Here is a 25,297-nt window from a genome sequence, read left to right as displayed (position 1 = left end):
TACTGCAAAGAAGTATACCGACAACTCGACAACCAGGAACACTACAGGCAGTTACCCGCAGATCCAACCAAGGAACACATCCGCCAACTCAGCAGACTGATCAAGACCTTAGATCCAGACCTTCAGAACACCCTACGTGCTCTCATTCCACGTAATCCCCGCATTGGAGATCTCTACTGCCTCCCGAAAATACACAAGGCCAACACACCAGGCCGTCCTATCGTTTCAGGCAATGGGACCCTGTGTGAGAACCTCTCTGGCCACATCGAGGGCATCTTGAAACCCATCGTACAAGGTACACCCAGCTTCTGTCGCGACACGACGGACTTCCTACAGAAACTCAGCACCCATGGACCAGTTGAACCAGGAACATTCCTCGTCACAATGGATGTCTCGGCACTCTACACCAGCATCCCCCATGACGACGGCATTGCTGCAACAGCCTCAGTCCTCAACACCGACAACTGCCAATCTCCAGACGCAATTCTGCAACTCATCCGTTTCATTCTAGACCACAACGTCTTCACCTTCGACAACAAATTCTTCATCCAGACGCACGGAACAGCCATGGGGACCAAATTTGCACCTCAATATGCCAACATCTTCATGCACAAGTTTGAACAGGACTTCCTCACCACACAGGACTTTCAACCGATGCTATACACCAGATACATCGATGACATTTTTTTCCTTTGGACCCACGGCGAGACATCACTGAAACGACTACACGATGACATCAATAAGTTCCATCCCACCATCAAACTCACCATGGACTATTCTCCAAATTCAGTTCCATTCTTGGACACACTCGTCTCCATCAAGGACGGTCACCTCAGCACCTCGCTTTACCGCAAGCCCACAGATAATCTCACGATGCTCCACTTCTCCAGCTTTCACCCGAAACACATTAAAGAAGCCATCCCCTATGGACAAGCCCTCCGTATACACAGGATCTGCTCAGACAAGGAGGAGCGCAACAGACACCTACAGATGCTGAAAGATGCCCTCGTACGAACGGGATATGGCGCTCGACTCATTGATCGACAGTTCCACCGCGCCACAGCAAAAAACCGCACCGACCTCCTCAGAAGACAAACACGGGACACCACTGACAGAGTACCCTTCGTCGTCCAGTACTTTCCTGGGGCGGAGAAACTACGACATCTTCTTCGCAGCCTCCAACACATCATCAGCGAGGATGGACATCTTGCCAAGGTCATCCCCACACCCCCACTACTGGCCTTCAAACAACCGCGCAACCTCAAACAAACCATTGTTTGCAGCAAATTACCCAGCCTTCAGAACAGCAACCACAACACCACAAAACCCTGCCAGGGTAATCTCTGCAAGACATGCCAGATCATCGACATGGACACCACCATTACACGTGGAAACACCACCCACCAGGTACGCGGCGCATACTCGTGCGACTCGACCAATGTAGTCTACCTCATACGCTGCAGGAAAGGATGTCCCGAAGCGTGGTACATTGGCGAGACCATGCAGACACTGCGACAACGAATAAACGGGCATCGTGCGACTATCAACAGGCAGGACTGTTCCCTTCCAGTTGGGGAACACTTCAGCAGTCAAGGACATTCAGCCTCTGATCTCCGGGTCAGCATTCTACAAGGAGGCCTTCAGGAGACGCGACAACGCAAAATTGCTGAGCAAAAACTTATAGCTAAGTTCCGCACGCATGAATGCGGACTCAACCGGGATCTGGGATTCATGTCGCATTACATTCGGCCCCCACCAACAAGCCTGGACTTGCAGAGGCCTACCGACTGAACTGGCTTGGGACAATTCACACCTCTTTAACCTGGAGTTACCTCTCTCTCTGCATCTTTGATGATTTGATTGCCTGCAGGTGCTCGCATTCCGGGGCATCTCTGACTGTGTCTATATAAACATTTCTGGAACAAGCCTTTCCATTCACCTGAAGAAGGAGCCGTGCTCCGAAAGCTCGTGTTTGAAACAAACCTGTTGGACTTTAACCTGGTGTTGTAAGACTTCTTACTGTAATGATTTATGGTGATTGAATAAGTCAAATTGTATTTTAATTGCATAATGCTTGTGAAGAGTAGTGCTATTTGCTCGAGTTCTATCACACATCATCTTCGAACATGGTTGGGCTCAGGAATTGATAAATGATGAGGTCTACTGTGCCCCGTTTATTTTTGCATCGATTCAAATTTTACGCGGTGCGGCTGCTGGCCCCTGACGGTTTGCAGGATTGCTGAGAGGGTGCCGCTTGTTTTATTGAAATGTAAAATGCCACAGATCCTCCGCACTTAGGCTCAAAAACTATTGGAAGGGTTAACTTATAAACAGATCCATATCTGAGACACCCCTTCAACATTCTTCTCACAGAATCTCCAGTAGTTGTCACGTCTGCTGAATAGGGTAGATATGTCGAAAGGCCTAAAATAACTTCATTCACAAACATAAGTGCAGCCACTCACCCTCCCGGAACCGAGGTGGCTAATTGTAAAAGCGGAACTGAAATGAGAGGGTGGGACGCGGAAGTAGGCTGGTCCGGACACTTCCTGTGGTGGGTCGAATGGGAGCCGGAGTGTGCGGCAGCGCGGGGGAGGAAGCCAGCGGCAGGTAAGGGACGGTCAGAGAGGACAGGGCGCTGTAGGTCGAGGCGCAGCGCCTCCCTCTGGCTCAGGCCGCGTGTTTGATATGAAGTCCCGTTGCCTCCCCGTCCTGGTCTTGGGTTACATCCTGAGGTAGTGGGCCCGGCCGGCCACATCACCGGACAAATGGCCGCATACTGGGGCTGAGGGGAGGGGGCGGGGGCGGGGGCCGGCAGCGCAGCACGTGCTCAGGGACACACTGCAACAACACAGCATGTCGCTTCACCTGTCAAAAGGAGCATGTGCCCAAAACCAAAGGATGCCTCTCGGTACCTTTTGGGTGCGATTCGTAAAATGCTGTTACTGAACAAGCCCATTCTAATCCCTGGGGCTGGCCATTGCTTTGATTGGCTGAGAGTTGGTTACTTTAGCAGATTGGTTATTTGCAGTGTAATAATGTCATTTGTCAATAATGCGATATCTAGCATATGGATTGCATTTGTTTTATTGTCACTTGTACTGAGGTACAGTGGAAAGTAATTTTCTGCATCCAGTCCAGACAGATCGTTCCATACATGAAAAAAAACATAGGTCATACATTAGTGAAGATGAAATGAAAATGGCTTATTGTCACAAGTAGGCTTCAAATGAAGTTACTGTGAAAAGCCCCTAGTCGCCATATCCCGACGCCTGTTAGGGAGGCTGGTACGGGAATTGAACCATGCTGCTGGCCTGCCTTGGTCTGCTTTAAAAGCCTGCGATTTTGCCCTGTGCTAAACCAGCTGTGCGAAGAGATCAGTTCAGTCCATAAGAGAGTCTTTCAGGAGTCTGGTAACAGTGGGAAAAAAACTGCTCAGGATTCTCCGTGCTGAAATCGGTCCAACGCCCCTCCCTGGAGAATCGGCGGCATTCGGGCGAGAGCAGTCGATGCGGTGCTGATCGGTGGCCATTGAAAAAGGTCGCCGCAGCGCTTCTCCAGGTGCGGCTGGCCGAGTTCCCGCCGGCGTGGTTCTCTCATGGTTCCACCCGGCGGGCACTCGGCATCGCGGCTGCGGACTAAATCCGCGGCCGCCCTGGTGGGGGGCGGGTGGATCATTCACCGGGGGGGCCTCCAGGAGGGCCAGGCTATTGATCGGGGGCCACTGATCCGCGGGCGCGTGCAATCTGGAGGTCCAATCATCTTGGTGCTGGTCCGCGGTGTGGGCCCGCCATGCTGCGCGGGGCAGCCGACACAGGTTGCTGCCATGCACATGCGTGGACCCCCGACTGGAAGTGGGGGGCCCTGTATCGGCAGCCGGAGCTGCGAGGAGCACTTCAGGGCCCTGCTAGCCCCCTGCAAATCGCAGAATCACCCTGGAGTTACTCCAGGTAAGTCCAGAGTGATTTGTGTGGTTTTTTTCGTGGGCGTGGGGACATAGCCCTGTTATTGGAGAATCCCGCCCACTGTTTTTAAACCTGTTAGTGTATGTTCTCAAATTTTTGTTCCTCCTCCCCGATGGAAGAAGTTGGAAGAGACAATAACCCAGGTGGGAGGCATCTTTAATTATGCTGCCCGCTTTCCCAAGGCAGTGGGAGGTGTAGACAGAGTCAATGGATGGTAGGCAGGTTTGTGTGATGGACCGGGTTGTGTTTATGACTCTCTGTACTTTGTTAAAGGTCTTGTGCCAAGCAATTGCCATACCAGGCTGTATTGCGGCCAGATAGGATGCTTTCTCTGGTGCATCTGTAAAAATGAGTAGGCGTCAATGTGGATGTGGCAAATTTCCGTACTTTCCTGAGGAAGTATAGGCACTGTTTTTCTTTCTTGGTCGGAGCGTCGACGTGGGTGGACCAGGACAGATTGTCAGTGATGTGCACACCTTGGAATTTGAAGCTGTCAACCATCTCCACCTTGGCACCATTGATGCAGATAGGGGTGTGTACAGTACTTTGCTTCCTGAAGTCAATATGAACCAAGCACAATTTTGGTCTAGCTTTTATGTCACTGAAATAAACAGTTGCCATCTTTACATTTTGCTGCACGTCACATTGGCCACACAGTACCGAATTGGGCTCTCCATGTTTTCTTGGGGAATCCTTTAAGGTGTTTTGTGACTACCTGATATCCTAGGAGTTTTCTCAGTGATCAACCCTATTCCACAATTAAGCATAATGGTATGCCCTCCAATGATACATGGCTTAGTTTTTCTCAGCTTAAAGTGTTCAGTTATGCCAGTAAACTAGCTGTTCTATAAATAGCTAAACTATTTTGCAATGCAAGAATAGAAAATCATATTCAGATAAGTGTCATTTGCCATAGCTTTTTGAGATCCTGCAAACTGTTTTGTATTTTGGCACTATTTTGTTTTTCAACATGGCCTACACCTTAATTAAAATATTTAGGTTTTAAGCATTGTGTGCACTGCGCTTGTGTCCTTAGAAAAGACAAAGTCGACATGATCCCAGATGACCATTGGCTGTTTTCCCCTTTGAGGGGAGAGCTGACTGGTGGTGATTGAACCCAAGGATCACCACACCTCAGGTGAGGGCAAGGTTGAGAAAGAGAGCCTTCATGAATAACCTCAGCCGGTACGGGAATTGAATCTAACCCGTGCTGCTCTGCATCATGAAGCTGCTGTCTAGCCACCTGAGCTAAACGGGCCCCCTGGAGCTTATAGTTACAAATACGGTGGCTGCATGGTTACTTATAGAACCTGTATGAGCTTTTCAAGGTGTAGCAAGGAGGGGGCTGACTCTAACAACTGCAGGATATCTTGAATTTATGTATTGTCTGGTTCCATTCATGTGTAGATCAATATCACAGGCACCATATTCACTGGATTTTACTTGCACAGCCCTGGTGCCTGTTACTCTGAGAAGGTATGTCTAACTAGCATCAGCTCAATTCAGTGACGCTTGGGAAGATGATGTAAGCATTTCCTTCCTAACCCCATCACTACAGTTCTGCCCTTAAGGGCCAGATGCATTCTTTTGAAAATTGGTCAACTATGTTTGCTTTTTGAATTCTACATATTTGAACTGAATCAATGGATTTTCAAGCTATATTCAGTCTGGTCATCCTTGATGAGCAAGCTTGTTGAACACAAATAGGAAAAGGATATTTTGCATAAAATAGTTGTGGTTTTCAAAAATTAAGGAGATATGACACACTATATTATTTAGCACCAAAAAAATTCTGTTGCAAGTTTGGTTTAGGATGATAACATTCCTTCAAATTATTGGGACAACGAGCCCCAATCTCACTGTGGGGGTGAGACAGCAGATATGGGTCGAAGAGGGGGTTGAATGCCCAAAATATACTGATATCCAATATCACCCACTTTGGACTTTATTGAAGGTAGCATATTCTAAGGTGATTGGAAAACTCTCAAGGAGATGTTGTCAGCTATTTAAACAATCAAATCATAGAGGTCTATAGCACAGAAAAGTCCCTTTGGCCCATCATGTCTGCGCCGATCAAAAACAACCAATTCTAATCCCATTTTCCAGCACTCGGTCCATAGCCTTGTATGCCTTGGCAGAACAAGTGCACATCTAAATATTTTAAAAATTATCTGAGGGTTTCTGCCTCCACCACCCTTTCAGGCAGTGAGTTCTAGACTCCCACCACCTTCTACACCCCCTGCACCTTACCGTAAATCTATGCCCCCTGGTCATTGACCCCTCCACCAAGGGGAAAAATTTACTTCTGTTTATCTATACCCTTCATAACTTTATGCATCTCAATCATGTGTCCCCCCAGTTTACTTTACTCCAAGGAAAACAACCCAAGTCTATCCAATATCTGTGGTTTTTGGCTTTTGCTCAGGAGCTTGTCTTTAACAGCCAGTGCAAGTGTTTACTGAGCTGCTAGAATTCCTTGGGGCCAAACAGATGAGAGCACAGTGGGGAGTCTTTAATCAATGAAACTGACAAGAGTGGAAAACATTTAAAGAGAGAAACTGCTTTGCTGCTGCCCCACCAATAGGAAAGACTCCTGTACATTGCATTTTCTCTCATGTGTGATTTCACTGCTTCATAAGTGATTTCCAACTTTTTGGAAGTCATTTTGTCTGCCTTGAACTTTATTCACCTTGGTGTTCCTGCTGTTGGATTTCACTGCAGCATTGGAGCAGCGTATGCAGATGAGGTCAAGAGGAGTAGCCACACAAACAGCAGGAGGAGGAACAGATGCTTTCTCAACAACCACATCCCGCTCCACAGAACAGAGCCTTAGCTCAATGGAGCAGACACCTCCAACATGGAGCATACAGGTCGAGGATCAATTATACTCCATGAATGGAGCACGTGAGCCTGGGAAGCTCAGGTTTTCATAGATTCATAGAATCACTACAATGCAGAAGGAGGCCATTTGGCCCAAATAGTCTGTAACGACCCTCTGAAAGAACACATCACCCAGGCCCACTCTCCACATCTTTGGGCACTAAGGGGGCAATTTAGCATGGTCAACCCACCTAACCACATATTTGGGCTATGGGAGGAAACTGGAGCACTCTGAAGAAACCCACACAGACGCAGGGAGATTGTGCAGACTACGCTATCATCCAAGGCTCTAATTGAACCCGGGTCCCTGGCACTGTGAGGCAGTAATGCAACCACTGCGTCACCATGCCGCCCTTATTGAAGACACCTGCACCCTCTTGGAACAAGACCTCCTTTCAAGGACACCAGGTGGGCACACATTGCCAGCAGCCATTAAGGTCATCACTGCCCTGAGTTTGTTTGCCTCTGTCTCCTTCCAGGGATCTGCTGGTGACATCTGCAGGACTTCACAATTTTCTGCCCAAAAGTGTATGTGACTGTTATGTTTGCTAAGATTGCCACTTATGTCCACTTTAATACTGATGAGCCTGATCAGACACTAAGGACTCTCTCATTTGCTGCAGTGGTTGGATTCTCACAGGTACCGGGAAATCAAGGTGCGCTCAGATCATTCTGGAGATTTTATCAATTGTAATGGATTCCACTGTTCAGCTTGTCTGTGACCACCGAAAGGTTGTCATCCCCGTCTGTGCTACAGTACTTATCCTGGAAGCTGCTATGATTAGATTAGATTTGGATTCATTTTCACGTGTACCGAGGTACAGCGAAAAGTATTGTTCTGCGTACAGACCAGGCAGATAGCTCCATACATGAAAACATAGAACATATGATAAATACATGAAGATTCCCCCTGTGGCAGTGATATCTACCATATCTTTTTGCACATCCATAGAACTTTAGTAGGTCGCTCCTTGGGGATGAGGAGGATCAGGCTGACGGCAGATGTGATCCTGTGGCTCTGGTTGTACTGTGCAGTCTGACCACGAACAATCATTGAGCAAACCATTAGGCTGCTGACGGCTAGATTCAGGTGCCCAGACAGATTTGGAGGTGGTGCTCACTATGCACCAGCGGGAATCTCCAGTACTTCATAACACAATGCAGAAAAGAACTGCAGGAGGAGGAGGGTGCTGATTTATTGCCGTTCTTCTCCAAGGCAGAGTAACCAGGTGTGGGCAAAGATGTCTGCAGTCACCCACTGGCTGCCAGAATGCCCCACAACTCATTTGGAGAGCTGATGTGGACATAATGGATCGAGTGGCCTCCTTCTGTGCAATAACAATTCTGTCAGCTGCCTTCCACAGATACATTTCAGCTCATCTAGTCGTGAGGCTATGTGGTAGTGCAATGATAAGTCCTTTGTACTGCCCCCGAAAATAATAATTCCCATTACCACAAATCCAACCAATGTAATTTTCCAGCCTGGTCATACCATTCATCTGATGGCTCTGTCCATTTGGGATGTGTTACTACTGGTTGAGCAGGGGTGAACTGCCGCCCCTACATTCAACCTCCTTGGTTGGTCACAACAAAGGTTTAAGTTTATTTTTTATAAGGATATGCCTTTTCCAAATCAGAATGTGTTTTAAGCTGTAATCCCAATCAAACAAGGTTTTCTTGAACCAAAGACCAAATCTATTCACCACTGAACCTGAGGAAAAATAATAAAAACATGATGCCCTCATTCATGCAGTCGCACACACACCCCACCCACACCACACGTCCTTTAATTGTCCTTGAGCCATAGATTTTAAATGTTATGGCCGCTTTATGTTGGCTGGTTTCCTAGATGTGGTCTTATGTAAAAGATGTTGCAATTATTATGAGGTCTCTTTTTGCTGGTAGGTTTCTGATCGAGCCAGCTTCTTGAACCGGGTGACATGTTTCTTCCAAGAGAGAGAGAGAGAAAGCCTTAAGCTTGTTGTCTCTGCTGAAAACGTTTTGGACACCACCTCTGTCACAGGCAGTCTCTCACTAGTGGCTGGCAGCATTGCTTTGAAATATTTAACCCTTAGTGTATTGGGTCTGTCTGTCGTGACAATGTTTCAATATCCAGTACTTTGCATTTGTAATGTCTCAATAGACAATTGCATGTTTTGATGACTTTGGATTATGGGAAATGTCTCTCTCCCGGTGATATGATGGTTTCTCACCTTAGAATGAGGCCTTGCATTTTAAGCAGTTTGCTCTGAGTTCAAATTCCAAAAGTTCTAGTCAGTTGAAGTTGAAAAATAATAATTTCAAAAATAAAGGGGCACAGCCTCATAACAGATGCAACAAATGAGAATGTCATTTCAAATAGTGTTTGATTAATTTAAATAAGCATAGTGCAGCAGGAACATTGTTATACAAACCCGAATGGTATCTGCTTCCTATTATTACGACAGTGTGCAACCACCGCGGTTTCAAATGGACAGCTGTTTGTTCCCCTATTCTGACAGCTAAGATACCCACAGTTGATGTCTTCTAGGTTTTGGAGCTCGTATGAGTCCTGCCAACGACTTCTGGTAGTGTGGCGACCAGAATTAAACACTATACTTATTTTATACCTGTGCAGTGGAAGATTCAGTTATTGGGGCAGGTGACAGCATGGGAACACTGTCTGGTAGATGGGTCATGCAGGGGATGAGAAATGGATGTGCATTGAAAAGTCTCCACTTCTTTATGCCCTTTCTTCATCCTCTCTTGGCCCACCTGGATTTCTCTGCTAACCAAGCGCTAGAGGCATTGAACTACCAATATGAAGCTTTCATCCATCCTATGTAAAGTGGTAGACAGAGGTTGCAGGCCATTGGTCTGGGCTAGCACACACTTGATTGCTAGTCATGTTTGATCCTCCATGTGGGTTGCCATTCTTTCCATGTGTTGGTGGAGGGAGTGCATGTGACAATGCATTCTCTGAGTGCTTTCCCCTCTGATGAGGACTGCTCAGTCTCTTCCTACTGTTGCTTCTTCATCAATCTTGAAGGATTGTGGGTGATGAAAGACATGAATTGTTGCTGATGAAAGACATGAATTGTTGCTGACATGGGAAAGGCTTCAAACTCTACCTTTTGCATATCAGAACATTTCTGTTCATGGTGGATCAGTTCAACACAAGTGACTGGTGGTGATTTAACCCGAGGCTCACCACACCTCAGGCGAGTCAGGGTCGAGAAGGCTTCATGCATAACCTGAGCTGGGACAGGAGCTGCTGGCGTCGCTCCGCATCACGAACCAGCCGTCCGGCCAACTGAGCGAACCAACCCCTCATAATCAGGACTGAACCTGAACCATGTGCATGCTGACACTCGGGGTCTGTTTCTGTTGATAAGGAGGAAAATGTAACTGGTCTGATTAGGAAGTTTGCAGACGACAAAGGTTGGTGGAATTGCGGATAGCGCTGAGGACTGTCAGAGGATACAGCAGGAATTAGATCGTTTGGAGACTTGGGCGGAGAGATGGCAGATGGAGTTTAATCCGGACAAATGTGAGGTAATGCATTTTGGAAGGTCTAATGCAGGTAGGGAATATACAGTGAATGGTAGAACCCTCAAGAATATTTTTTATAAATGTTTTTTATTCAGTTTTCATGTTTTATATTGAACAAATTACAAATTGTTAGAGAGAGAAAAAAAAAAGAACATGCAAAAATTAACATATATATTTACAGGTGAGCATCTTCGTAGTAATAACTGGCCTCCCCCTTTTCGCCGGCATACATATTTTACATTCCCCAACATGTTTATTGGCATTTATTTAGTTTGGTTTTGGGCCTTAGCTAGCCATCAAACCCCCGTAACGAGCCCGTAGCCCCCCCCCCCCCCCCCCCCCCCCCCCTCCCCGCCGGCTACCTTGGCGAATTTGATTTTCTCCATTTGGAGAGAATCCGAGAGGTCGGACAGCCAGTCTGCAGCTCTGGGCGGTGCTGCTGACCGCCAGCCAAACAGGATTCTACGGCGGGCGATCAGGGAGGCAAAGGCAAGGGCGTCCGCCCTCCTCCCCAGGAATAGATCTGGCTGGTCTGAAACCCCGAAGACCGCCACTATCGGGCATGGCTCCACCCTCACCCCCACCACTTTGGACATAGCCTCGAAGAAGGCTGTCCAGTACTCCACAAGTCTGGGGCAAGACCAGAACATGTGGGCGTGGTTGGCCGGGCCTCTTTGGCACCGCTCACATCTGTCCTCCACCTCCGGGAAGAACCTACTCATACGGTTTCTCGTTCAGTGGGCTCTATGTACCACTTTAGTTGCGTCAGGCTGAGCCTTGCGCACGTGGAGGTGGAGTTGACCCTATGCAGTGCTTCGCTCCAGAGTCCCCACCCTATCTCCATCCCCAGGTCGTCCTCCCATTTCCTTCTTGTTGCGTCCAGTACGGTGTCGTCCCTATCTACCAGTCGGCCATACATGTCACTACAGTTCCCTTTCTCTAGGATACTTGCGTCCAGTAGGTCTTCCAGTAGTGTCTGTCGTGGCAGTTGTGGGTACGTCCTTGTCTCCTTTCGTAGGAAGTTTTTGAGCTGCAGGTACCGTAGCTCGTTCCCCCCAGCTAGCTGAAATTTCTCTGTCAGTTCGTCCAGTGTTGCGATCCTGTCGTCCGTGTATAGGTCCCTGACTGTCAGTGTCCCCCCGTCCTGTCTCCACCTTTTGAAGGTGGCGTCAGTCAGTGCTGGTTTGAACCTATGGTTGTTGCAGATGGGAGCCTTGTCCGACATTTTGTTCAGGCCAAATTGCTGCCGCAGTTGGTTCCAGGATTGGAGGGTGGCTGTCACCACTGGGCTGCTGGAGTGTTTTTTGGGTGGGGATGGGAGTGCGGCCGTGGCGAGGGCCCGGAGGGAGGTCCCCATGCAGGAGGCCTCCTCCGCACGCACCCACTCGGCTTCTGGCTCCTGGATCCATCCCCTTACTCGCTCGGCTGTTGCCGCCCAGTGGTAGAATTGTAGATTCGGGAGGGCTAGCCCCCCCCTGGATTTTGTTTTCTGTAGGACCTTCTTTGGGATCCTAGCATTTTTACCCCCCCATACGAACGCCATGATAAGTTTGTCCAGCGCTATGAAGAAGGCCTTGGGGATGTAGATCGGAATGGATCTAAACAGGAAGAGGAACCTGGGCAATACGTTCATTTTGATCGTCTGGACTCTTCCTGCGAGGGAGAGTGGGAGTGTGTTCCATCTTTGCAGGTCCTTTTTTACTTCCTCCGCCAGGCTGGTGAGGTTCCATTTGTGGATCCCTTTCCAGTCATGGGCTAGTTGGATCCCCAGGTAGCCCCCCCCCCCCCCCCCCCCCCCCCCCCTCCCTCTCCCTCCCTTTGCTGGTGTACTGGGAAGATCTCGCTTTTGCTCATGTTGAGTTTGTAGCCCGAGAAGGCTCCAAACTCTTTCAGGAGCGCGATGATTCCGTCCATGCTGCTTTGTGGGTCCGAGATGTAGAGGAGCAGATCGTCTGCATAGAGTGAGACTCTGTGCTCTCTGCCTCCCCTTCGGATCCCCCTCCAATTTTTTGCTGCCCTGAGCGCAATTGCTAGCGGTTCGATTGCTAGTGCGAACAGCAGTGGGGACAGTGGGCATCCTTGTCTGGTGCCCCTGTGCAGCTGGAAGTATTGGGAGTTGGTATTGTTGGTCCATACACTCGCCATGGGGGCGTTGTATAGGAGTTTTACCCACGCGGTGAACCCTGTTCCAAGCCCGAACCGCTCCAGTACCTCTATGCGGTATTTCCATTCGACTCTGTCGAAGGCCTTTTCTGCGTCCAGGGAGACGATCACCTCTTGTGTTCTCTCCCCGGAGGGGGTCATTATCACGTTCAGCAGGCGCCTGATGTTCGAGGTGAGCTGTCTACCTTTGACGAAGCCCGTCTGGTCCTCTGTGACCACCTCAAGTACACAGTCTTCTAGCCTTTTGGCTAGGATTTTGGCGTCTGCGTTCAGCAGAGATATGGGTCTGTATGACCCACATTCCGTTGGGTCTACCCTCAAGAATATTGACAGAGAGATCTAGGTGTACAGGTCCACAGGTCACTGAAAGGGGCAACACAGGTGGAGAAGGTAGTCAAGAAGGCATACGGCATGCTTGCCTTCATTGGCCGGGGCATTGAGTATAAGAATTAGCAAGTCATGTTGCAGCTGTATAGAACCTTAGTTAGGCCACACTTGGAGTATAGTGTTCAATTCTGGTCGCCACACTACCAGAAGGATGTGGAGGCTTTAGAGAGGGTGCAGAAGAGATTTACCAGGATGTTGCCTGGTATGGAGGGCATTTAGCTATGAGGAGCGTTTGAATAAACACGGTTTGTTCTCACTGGAATAACGGAGGTTGAGGGCGACCTGATAGAGGTCTACAAAATTATGAGGGGCATAGACAGAGTGGATAGTCAGAGGCCTTTCCCCAGTTTAGGGTCAATTACTAGGGGCATAGGTTTAAGGTGCGAGGGGCAAGGTTTAGAGGAGATGTACGAGGCAAGTTTTTTTACACCGAGGGTAGTGGGTGCCTGGAACCCGCTGCCGGAGGAGGTGGTGGAAGCAGGGACGATAATGACATTTAATGGGCATCTTGACAAATACATGAATAAGATGGGAATAGAGGGATACGGACCCAGGAAGTGTAGAAGATTTTAGTTTAGACGGGCAGCATGGTCGGCACGGGCTTAGAGGGCCGAAGGGCCTGTTCCTGTGCTGTACCTTTCTTTGTATGTATCAAGTGGCCATTTGATATCTAATGCTGTCCCAGGTATTTGGGAGACCTCCTCCCTCCATGGACTGTTGAATCCTCCTTGTTCATCCGTAGTGTTTTTGGCATTGTAGATCTGCCTCTCCCTGCAGTTGTGTGTTTTTCTGTAATGAGAGAAAGCAGAGTTTGAGTGTGAGAAGAGGTATGTGTGGAGATCATGGAATGTTAACATTTATGGAGAGCGACTGAGGGATGTATGTGAGGTATCAGTAAGATGGGGGGGGGGGGGGGGGGTTGTGTCTTTGTTGCCTGAAGAATAAAATGAGTGGAGCTGCAAGTATGTTGATCTGAGGAGTTATGTTCAGGAGGTTTCTGGGGAAGCTGGAGTGTGGGGATTAGCAACGAAAACTGTTATACCCTTATTAGGTTATGAAACTCCCCTGATACTACATCTGGCTGAGGGTCTTCACTCTTGCTGCTCACTACTCATAACTTTCTAGCTATGCCTATTTAGTCTGGGTGGCTGACCTATTCCTCCGCAGGAAACTAGACTTCTCTCCCTACTGCCTCCAGCATCACCTCCCAGGCAGGGGTCTGAGAGCCACGAGCCATGTTCCCACGTCCCCATGTCACCAAGACCTTCTTTCCACAAGCTTTAGAAAGAATGTTGAATGTAGCCATTCTGACCCCTGCCTGGGTCCCTTCTTTAACAGTTGCAGGTTATCATCATACCTGCACCCTCGTCATTGGCTAGGATACCTGGACACGGGTACTAATATTGTGACTTGAGTTAAACAGTTGAAACAAATCAGTTCCCAACACATTGCACCCTAACCCACTGAGTGGATCAGTTGAAATAAAATTCCATCTAGTGTGTCCAGTAGACTGTCTTCTGTAATAAATCTAAAGTGCCCTCACTTTACATTCTCTTATTGAGCAATGGCATTGATCACCTATTTAATTAGTTGGTTCAGGATAGATGGATAATACAGCAGCCAATATTAAATAAATTCCAATTCACGAATAGATCTGGAAAATAATCAAAATATGCCTCCTTTGGTATTCACTTTCAAACATTAAAGCTCCTTCCTTTCAAATCTGTTAGCATCTGTGATATGTTTTCTCTATGTTGAAAAATGCAAGATTGGTGGCTCTGGTTCTTTGTATGATGAATCAGTGAAATCGGTGGCTATTAATAGATCAGCCTTTTCCTGATAAGCATGCGATCCTTTGGTGCTTTGATCAGAATATTCTGAGCTCTAATTATATCTGACTCCCCTTAAACCAGGTCATGGTCAGGTGTGATTGCTTGTAGACTGCACCTGAAATCACCTATTAATCTTACTACTTAATTTAAAAAAAATCTAAATTGCTTTGTAAGATTGTCACTAAAATATGGTCTGTTAACTACAGGTTCATTTGCTACAATCTAGCTGGCAGGAAAATTAAAAGCTGAGTGTGAGATAACTTCTTCGGTTTCATAGTTGCTGCTTGGGCATCTTTCGAATATGACATCTTGATTTTGCGTACAATTTAGTCATTCTTTGGTGTATGGGGAAATGAAAAGATTACCTTTCTTTTAGGTTCTTAGAAGAATTCTGCCCATACTACACAGCCACTTGGATGTCCCCTCAGGCATTGCAAGGAATGCAGTCATATTTTTCAGGAAATGGCTTGGGACAAAAACATGCTGAATCCTCAGGATAGGGTACGCTCTTACACTGCAAACAATAGGTTGTCTTTATGGGAGGTGTTTTCCAAGTTGTGATGTAACAAATTAAAGGAGATTGGTCCCTTTTTGCATCGACATTGCAGAAGGAGGCCATTCAGCCCATCGAGGCTGCACCAGGCCTTCAAAAGAGCAGCCTACTTAAGCCCATGTCTCCACCCTTCCCCTGTAACCTAGTAACCCCACCTAACCTTTTAGACACTAAGGGGCAATTTATCATGGCCAATCCACCTAACCTGCACATCTTTGGACAGTGGGAGGAAACCAGAGCACCCGGAGGAAACCAGACACTGGGAGAAAGTGCAAACTCCACATAGTCACCCGAGCTAGAATTGAATCTGGGTCCCTGGAGCTGTGAGGTAGCAGTGTCAGCCACTGTGCCGCCCATACTTGTTCACTTCTCTTTATAGAGAATGCTGTTGAGATGAATGGGGAAGTTTCCACAAGATCATTACGTTCCTTATCATGGCAAAAAATTTCTTTTATTCTCCTGCGCATGTTACCATTTGACATATCCTCTTCAGTGCTGTGGCTGAATGACTCTATGGAACCCAAGCTCGCATTCCAGATCAATATTGAGAACATTGTGAAGTTGGAGCCCATTTGCTTGTTTGGTTGGATGTACAAATGAAAACGGCACAATTGAAGAAAACAGGGAGTCCTACTGGTGTCTTTGTTAATGTTTCTTCCATCATCAATAATTCAGAAAAATCAGTGATTAGTTGATTGTCTATTTCATTGCTTCTTTTTGGGGTCATGTGCGCATGAAATAAAAGGCTGATGAATTTGTCGACACAACATTTGTCATAATTCGTATGTGTATTGCTCTGAGTTTTATTTGTGACTTCATAAATAAATACAGGTTTCCCCTTTTATGATGTCTTCTGCAGAATTGAACCAGTGTTGCATCTTTCTCCACATACCAGCCTACCCGAACAGGCGCTGGAATGTGGTGACTAGGGGCTTTTCACAGTAACTTCATTGAAGCCTACTTGTAACAATAAGCGATTTTCATTTCATTTCATTGCTGCAGACAGCTATTTTTGACCTTTTGGTGCACATTTGATATTTTAAAAACATATTTTTCCAAAGTATAGCCGCATGATGTTTTACATTGTATTCAATACATGGGGTATATATGCTGATTGATTGCTGGACATGGTAATTGGTGGAATTGTCTCTTTTGCATGTGCTTTTATGTTGTCTCCTTTGGGGTCTTGCTTTTCTGTCACTGTGTCTTTTTGCTTGACTCTTTTGTTTGCGTTTTGTTCAGGGTGAAGTGGGGAAGTGAAACTGCGTATGGCTGCAAGCCACCTAATTTGCAGTGACTTCCATCACCATCAAGGAGGTGGAAATGCAATAAAATAGTTGTACCAGTACTATCTTCTGTTGAGGAGTCCGCAACAATTGGTAAACTTTGAGGCAGGCTTTTCCCATTATGAATTGTAAGTTTTGAATTTTCTCAAATTTGACCTGTGCAGCATTTTGACCCTGGAGGGAAGTTAATATGGACAGGAAGTATGTGCAGGATTTTTATCCATTACAATTGTTTTTTTTCCATCTTTACGTTTGTGTTGCTTTCTTTCTTTGCACTTTACTCAGTACATTTCTGAAAAAGTATTGTAATGTCAGAGCCCATTTAAACAGAAATAAATATGTTGTAGCATTATTTAAAGAAGAATAGGGCAGTTTCTTGTGTCCCGGTCAACTTCAATGAGTACCAAGTGAAAACAGAATATATGTATGATATATACATAATAATCTTTATTGTCACAAGTAGGCTTACATTATTAATACTGCACTGATGTGACTGTGAAAATCCCTGAGTCACCAAACGGAGCCTGTTCGGGTACACAGATGGAGAATTTAGAATGTCCAAATTACCTAACAGCGGTCTTTTGGGACTTGTGGGAGCAAACAGGAGCACCCGGAGGAAACCCATACAGACACAGGGAGAACGTGCAGACTTCGCACAGACAGTGACCCAAGCCGGGTATTGGCCCTGGGACTGAGGAAACCCATACAGACACAGGGAGAACGTGCAGACTTCGCACAGACAGTGACCCAAGCCGGGTATTGGCCCTGGGACCCTCGAGCTGTGAGGCAACAGTGCTAACCACTGTGCTACCGTGCTGCCTATATGCCATGTTTGTCTACAAAACAAATTAGCTGCAGCTTGGAAGTGATTCATTGTCTGTAAAGCGTTATGGGACACCCTGAGGATGTGAAAGGCATGACATATGTGCAAGTTTGCTCCCGTTTTCCTCAATTCTGAATGATCAGAGCTACCGAGGGCTGTAGGTTTTTGGGGTAGTGGGTGCAATATTACAAAAAATTAATTTGTTGTGTTCTGTGGCAACACTGCACCCCTAACCAATGCTGATATCTGTCCAAAAGGTCAGAGAAGAATGCTGGTGGAAAAACTGATTTGGTAAAGTAAGGAACGTTTTTTGAATTCCATGACTAGGATAGAAAATAGCAAAATAGCCTTATCTGTAACAGCGTGAAATGCAGTAGTTAGACAATGAAGGAGGGGCGGCCAACCCTTCCTGTGGTTTGGACAAATCTCTCCTGGAGCCATCCAAAGATGTGGTCCAATTCAGAAGAATAACTTGGCCCCAGTCTAGGAAGAGGGGGATTGTGTAATATTTCAGAAACAAGAGCATGTTGTATAAAGAAAGAGCTGGAGTTGGCCATTTGGCCCTTCAAACCTGTTCCACCATTTGTTATGATCATGGCTGATCACCCGACTCAGTAACCTGCTTTCCCCCATATCCTTTGATCCCTTTAGCCCCAAGAGCTAGATCTAACTCCTTGAAACATACAATGTTTTGGCCTCAACTGCTTTCTGTGGTAGCAAGTTCCACAGATTCACCACTGTCTGGGTGAAGAAATTTCCCCTCATCTCAGTCCTAAATGGTTTAATCTGTATCCTTAGACTGTGATCCCTGGTTCTGGACATCCTTGCTGCAACCATCCTGCCTAGTCTTCTTAGAATTTTATAGGTTTTTATGAGATCTATTTCCTCCCTCCTTTCACCCCCCTTCTTCTAAACACCAGTGAATAAAATCCGAACCAGATCAATCTCTCCTCATATGTTGGTCCCGCTATCCCAAGAATCAGTCTGGTAAACCTTTACTGCACTCCCTCTATAGCAAGAATATCCTTCCTCCGAGAAAGAGACCAAAACTGTGCACAATATTCCAGCTGTGGCCTCACCAATTCCTTGTATAATTGCATCAAGTCATCCCTGCTCCTGTACTCAAATCCTCTCAAAGGCCATCATACCATTTTGCCTTTTTTATTGCCTTCTGCCCCTGCCTGCTTTATTTAGTGATGGTGTTCATGGACATCCAGGTCTCATTGCACATTCCCCCTCTCAATCTATAGCCATTCTGATACTAGCCGCCTTGTTTTTGATACCAATTGGAAAACCTCGCATTTATCCACATTATACTGCCCACTCACTCAGCTTGTCCAAATCACACTGGAACACCATTGCAGCCTTATCACAACTTGCCCTTCTTTGTGCCATCTGCAAGTTTGGAGATATTACATTTAGTTCCTCATCTAAATCATGAATATATATTGTGAATAGCTACAATCCTAGCACTGTCTGCCATTTGGAAAAACACCTGTTTATTCCAGCTCTTTGTTTCCTGCCTGTCAGCCAGATTTCTATTAAACTACCCCGAATCCCATGCGCCTTAATTTTACATGCTAATCTCTTACGTGGACTTTGTCGAAAGTCTTCTGAAAATCCAAATGAACCACATCCACCGGCTCCCCCTCGGCATGTTGGCCCAGTGGATAACACTGTTGCCTTACAGCGGCAGGGACCTGGTTTCGATTCCGGCCTTGGATGATTGTCTGTGTGGAGTTTGCAAATTCTGTGTCAGCATTAGTTTCCTCCCGGTGCTCCGTTTTCCGGGCGGATAGTCTGGTGCTCGCTTTGCCGGGCGGTCTGGCTCTTGCTTGGCCGGCCCCAGGCGGGTGGGCTGTCTGGCTCTCGCTTGCCTATCCTGGGCTGGTAGTCTTGCTTTCGCTCCCCCACCTACAATCTCCAGAGGAAAAACACATCCTTGAGTTCGGAAATTTGTTCTTGCATGGCAGGGGCGAAGAAGCATCAGAACAGGCTAACTGCTGGTTGCGGCAAGTTTCTTAAATCCACAACTATCAGTAAAAACTAGAAACTATCTTCCTCCTGCATCTGGCTGCAGTATCTAGCAAAGTCTACCACCCTTTTCCCTGCTGACCACACAACTGCTATCTGCCTATGGGAGAGGTACTGGATATGGAGGAGGAGTGGACTAGATTATCTCGGAGGGAACGGTCTCTGCGGAATGCTGACAGAGGGAGTGAAGGGAAGATGTGTTTTTTTTTCCATTTTTGAGGACCATTTTTGAAAACCATTTTTGAGATCCGGTTACAGGCGGCCCTAAACAATTGATGACTATCACAGGCTCTTTAGAGGACTCGAACCTCAGGGACTCTAACCCAAGCTCTTTAGAGGATTTTAACCTTAGGGACTCTAACCCAAGCTCTTTGGAGGATTTTAACCTTAGGGACTCTAACCCAAGCTCTTTGGAGGATTTTAACCTTAGGGACTCTAACCCAAGCTCTTTGGAGGACTCTAACCTCAGGGATCTCTAACCCAAGCTCTTTAGAGCAGTGTTTCTCAGTGTGGTACGCGTACCGGTGCCGATACACGAGCCATCGTCTGCCGGTACTTGGAGTGTTTCCAGAAAAGAAAGAGACAGTAATCCTGGATTGGCTTGTTTCGCTCACCGGTCCCTGGCACATTGAAAAAAAAACTGCCGGTACGCCACATCAGATAGTTTGAGATGAATTGCTTTAGAGGACTCGAACCTCGGGGACTCTAACCCAAGCTCTTTGGAGGACTCGAACCTCAAGAACTCTAACCCAAGCTCGTTAGAGGATTTTAACCTCGGGGACTCTAACCCAAGCTCTTTAGAGGACTCGAACCTCAGGGACTCTAACCCAAGCTCTTTGGAGGACTCGAACCTCAGGGACTCTAACCCAATCTCTTTAGGGGATTTTAACCTCAGGGACTCTAACCCAAGCTCTTTAGGTTTCTGGGGTTCGCCGGATTGACCTGAATCTCGTAGGGACGTCTCCAGCAGCAGGCAGTAGGGCAGACAAGCGACTGGGACACCGAAGGGGAAAAACCAAAGTGATAAAAATACTCACATTTGGGGGCCCTATTTCCCCTACGCTTACACCATCTGCTTCTGTCGACGCACCAGAGATCCCCGTACGGGCCACCAAATGAGAATTCTAAATTTCAGTCCGGATGCAATTATCAGTCGAACACCAGATAACTTCAAAGAATCTTTTATTTACCGCGGGGCTGCTGCACAAGGGTAACTGAGTTACAGCAAGTGAAGGCAATTTTCTTTAAGTTGCAGTTAACTATATACTTGTACAACACCCCTCCTTCATATAATTATTTCTTTCAATCATTAGTCACACAGTTAGCTCATTAGTTGCATAGCATAGCAATTCTTTATCAAGGAAGGAGTATCCCATCCCACAGCTGTGTTTCGTTCCCACAGACAGTTCACAGGTTCCCACAGTTCACAGGTTCCCACAGACAGCCAGGATCGCTATAAGGCCATACCAAGCTGAACACAGAAGCAATTCATCTCACAAGGCACGTACACATTACACAAACTTGACATTCCATTTCCCATCAAGCTCTGATTTTAACTTGACATGCCATTTCCCATCAAGCTCTGATTCTAACTTGACCAAAACTCTCACCTGTGATAGTCATCAATTGTTTAGGGCAGCCTGTAACCGGATCTCAAAAATGGTCCTCAAAAATTGAAAAAAAAACACATCTTCCCTTCACTCTCTCTGTCAGCATTCCGCAGAGACCGTTCCCTCCGAGATAATCTAGTCCACTCCTCCACCATATCCAGTACCTCTCCCATCACCCATAGCACCTTCCCATGCAATCGCAGAAGGTGTAACACCTGTCCCCTTTACCTCTTCCATGCTTAACATCCCAGGCCCAAAACACTCATTCCAGGTTAAGCAGCGTTTCACTTGTACCTCCTCCAATTTGGTTTATTGCATTCGATGCTCCCAATGTGACCTCCTCTATATCGGAGAGACCAAACGCAGACTGGGTGATCGATTTGCTGAGCACCTTCGGTCTGTGCGCATTCAGGACCCGGACCTTTCCGTTGCTTGCCATTTTAACAAAAGACCCTGCTCCCATCCCACATGTCTGTTCTTGGCCTGCTGCAATGTTCCAGTGAAGCTCAACGCAAACTGGAGGAACAACATCTCATCTTCCGGTTAGGCATGCTACAGCCTTCTGGTCTCAACATTGAATTCAACAACTTAAGATGATTAGCTCCACCCCACCTCGACCCATTTGTTTTCATCCCATTTCATTTTAACTCTTTTACCATTTCTTTCTTTCTTCATATATATTCAAACCCCCCCCCCCCCCATCCCCCCGAATCTTATCCACCTTTCCTTAACCTTTCTCCTCTTTGCTTCCCCCTTCCCCTCCCCCCACATCGACAGTTCATCCTCTGATGTTAGTTTCTCTGCTGTTTGACCTTTCACATCTTTTGTTCTCTCTGGGGACTGCCATTAGCACTTTGTCCCCTTGGTGTCCGTGGCCATTAGCACCCCGTTTCCCTGGGTTTCTGTGGCAATGACTCGCCTTTCATTCTCACTCCACAGTATAAATATTTCCCACTTTCTCCGCAGCACGGTAGCATAGTGGTGAGCACAATTGCTTCACAGCTCCAGGGTCCCAGGTTCGATTCCTGGCTTGGGTCACTGTCTGTGCGGAGTCTGCACGTTCTCACCGTGTGTGCGTGGGCTTCCTCCGGGTGCTCCAGTTTCCTCCCACAGTCCAAAGATGTGCAGGTTAGGTGGATTGGCCATTCTAAATTGCCCTTACTGTCCAAAATTGCCCTTAGTGTTGGGTGGGGTTACTGGGTTATGGGGATAGTGTGGGGTTGTGGGTTTGGGTAGGGTGCTCTTTCCAAGAGCCAGTGCTGACTCGATGGGCCGAATGGCCTCCTTCTGCACTGTAAATTCTATGATACTCTCTGTCTGTTAGCTTTGACAAATAGTCATCGAACTCGAAACGTTAGCTCTTTTCTCTCCCTACAAATGCGGCCAGACCTGCTGAGATTTTCCAGCGTTTTCTCTTTCCTTCCTCTGTCCTCTTCCCTATGGCATCATGAAACATATTAGCCTAGCGAATTTACTATCCTTGTCATCAATCCTCTGCTAACTTGGCAGTAAATGGACAGTTGTAGAACAAATGTTTACAACCTAATGCATACTGCACCTTCCTGGGACTGTTCAGGGTCTTATTGAAACTTGGAGACTGCAACCATTGTATCTAAGAGTAGATACTTTGTATCGCCCTCTCAGTAAAACTATCCTTCCATTGATCTCTATAAATCATACTACCTCGGGTTATTTTGAAGTACAGGGGGACTTATCCCCAGTGTCCTGGATAATATCTGATCCCTCAATTAACATCAGAGAAACCGATTATCTGGTCATTCATAAATATTGGCAGATTGTGGATGTTAGTCTTTGATGCTGACACAACCAAAGTAGAAGCAGAAGGTCGCCAAAACTACTTTATGGGGCGGCCCCATAAATGCTTAACAGCTCCAGGGTCCCAGGTTCGGTTCCCGGCTGGGTCACTGTCTGTGCGGAGTCTGCACGTCCTCCCTGTGTGTGCGTGGGTTTCCTCTGGGTGCTCCGGTTTCCTCCCACAGTCCAAAGATGTGCGGGTTAGGTGGATTGGCCAGTAGGCGGCAGTAGCGGAAACTCCGCCACCTGTCGCTTAACAAACGCCCTGATCTGCATATATCTAAAATTGTTCCCAGGGGGGAGACCCCACTTCCCCACCAACTCCTCTAAAGTCGCAAACTTCCCGTCGAGGAAAAGGTCCCCCAACCGCCTGATGCCTGCCCTATGCCAACTCAAAAACCACCAACCATTCTCCCTGGTGCAAACCGGTGATTGCCCCGTATCGCGGGCCCCACACTGAAGCCTTCACTCTCCTCTCTCTCCCCCCCCCCATGCCGCCTCCACTGCCCCCAAATTTTGAGGGAAGCCACCACTACTGGACTTGTAGAATACCTTGCCGGGGGGAGTGGGAGCGGGGCCGTCAGCAGCGCCTCCAAAGTCGTTCCCACACAGGATGCCTCCTTCACCCTCTTCCATGCGGCACCCTCCCGCTCTATCACCCACCTACGGATCATTGCCACATTTGCAGCCCAGTAGTATCCACGCAAGTTGGGCAACGCCAACCCGTCTACCTCCCTGCCTCGTTCCAGGAATACCCTCCTTACCCTCGGGGTCTTGCGCACCCACATGAATCCCAGAATACTCCTGTTAACCCTCCGAAAAAAAACCTTTGGGATCAATATGGGGAGGCACTGGAAGAGAAACAAGAACCTCGGGAGCACCGTCATCTTAACTGACTGGACTCTCCCCGCCAATGAGAGTGGCAACGCGTCCCACCTCTTAAACTCCTCCTCCATCTGCTCCACCAACCTCGAAAAATTTAGCCTATGCAGGGCCCCCCAGCTCCTAGCTATCTGGACCCCAAGATATCTAAAGCTCACTGCCCTCTTCAACGGGAGCTCTCCTATCTCCCTCTCCTGGCCCCCAGGGTGCAGCACAAACAGCTCACTCTTCCCCACGTTGAGCTTATAGCCCGAAAAATCCCCAAACTCTCCAAGTATCTTCAGCACCTCTGGCATCCCCCCCCCCCCCCCCCCCCCCCGCCGGATCCGCAACGTACAGCAGCAAATCATCCGCGTACAGCGACAATCGGTGCTCCCCCACCTGCACAATCCCCCTCCAGTTCTTCGAATCCCTCAGCGCCATGGCCAAGGGCTCAATTGCCAATGCGAAGTGCAGGGGAGACCAGGGGCACCCCTGCCTCGTCATCCGGGACAACTGAAAGTCCTCCGACCTCCTCCCATTCGTCACCACACTCGCTACCGGGCCACTATACAGCAGCCTCACCCAACTAATGAATCCCTCACCAAACCCAAACCTCCTCAACACTTCCCACAGGTAGCTCCACTCCACTCTATCAAAAGCTTTCTCCGCATCCATTGATGCTACTAATTCTGCCTCCCCAGCCGCCGACGCCATCATCATAACATTGAGCAGCCGCTGCACATTGACATTCAGCTGTCTCCCCTTCACAAACCCCGTTTGGTCATCTTGTATAACCATCGGGACCACATCTTCCACCCTCCTGGACAGTATCTTGGCCAATAACTTTGCATCCACGTTGAGGAGCGAGATCGGCCTATAAGACCCACATTGGAGGGGGTCCTTATCCCGCTTCAGGATTAGTGAGATTATTGCTCTAGACATCGTCGGGGGCAAAGATCCCCCCTCCCTCGCCTCATTCAGGGTCCTCACAAGCAGCGGGCCCAGCAGATCTGAGAATTTCTTGTAAAACTCCACCGGGAACCCATCAGGCTCCGGTGCTTTCCCGGTCTGCATGCTCCCCAGCGCCTCTATCAGCTCCTCCACCTCGATTGGGACCCCCAGACCCTCCACCCGCTCATCCTCCACTCTTGGGAACTCCAGCTTATCCAGAAAGCGATCCATCCCGCCACCTCCGTAGGGGGCACCGACCGGTACAGCCCCTCATAAAAGGATCTGAACACCCCATTAATATCCCTAGCACTCCGCACCAGGTTCCCTCCTGCATCTGTGACTCCCCCTTTCTCTCTCGCTGCCTCCCGCTTCCGGAGTTGGTGGGCCAGCATCCGGCTTGCCTTCTCTCCGTACTCGTACACCGCCCCCTGCGCCCTCCTCCACTGCGCCCCCGCCTTCCGGGTGGTCAGTATGTCGAACTCTGCTCGGAGACTGCGACGCTTCCTCAAGAGCCCCTCTTCCGGGACGTCCAAATACCTCCTGTCCACCCTTACCATTCCTTCCACCAACCTCTCCCTCTCCGCCCTCTCCTTGTGCGCCCGA

At 47.9% G+C, this 25,297-nt stretch overlaps 1 protein-coding gene across 12 annotated transcripts in view; it reads left to right on the top strand.

Moving 5' to 3' along the window:
- The first annotated feature begins 2,531 nt into the window (after nt 1-2,531).
- ppip5k2 (diphosphoinositol pentakisphosphate kinase 2) overlaps nt 2,532-25,297 on the top strand; it is a 225,135-nt gene continuing 202,369 nt past the window's right edge. For 10 of the 12 annotated variants that reach the window (XM_038805177.1, XM_038805176.1, XM_038805167.1 and 7 more), the window contains exon 1: nt 2,532-2,610. The gene's annotated coding sequence lies outside the window, so the exon portion shown is untranslated. Of the gene's footprint in view, nt 2,611-2,714; nt 2,736-16,704; nt 16,726-25,297 lie in introns of those variants that run through there. The other 2 variants (XM_038805166.1, XM_038805165.1) reach the window with 2 other exon arrangements.

The sequence above is a fragment of the Scyliorhinus canicula genome, chromosome 8 (genome assembly GCF_902713615.1).
Source record: "Scyliorhinus canicula chromosome 8, sScyCan1.1, whole genome shotgun sequence".
NCBI classification, from domain to species: Eukaryota; Metazoa; Chordata; class Chondrichthyes; order Carcharhiniformes; family Scyliorhinidae; genus Scyliorhinus; species Scyliorhinus canicula.
This window is presented reverse-complemented; position numbering and strand designations above follow the sequence as displayed.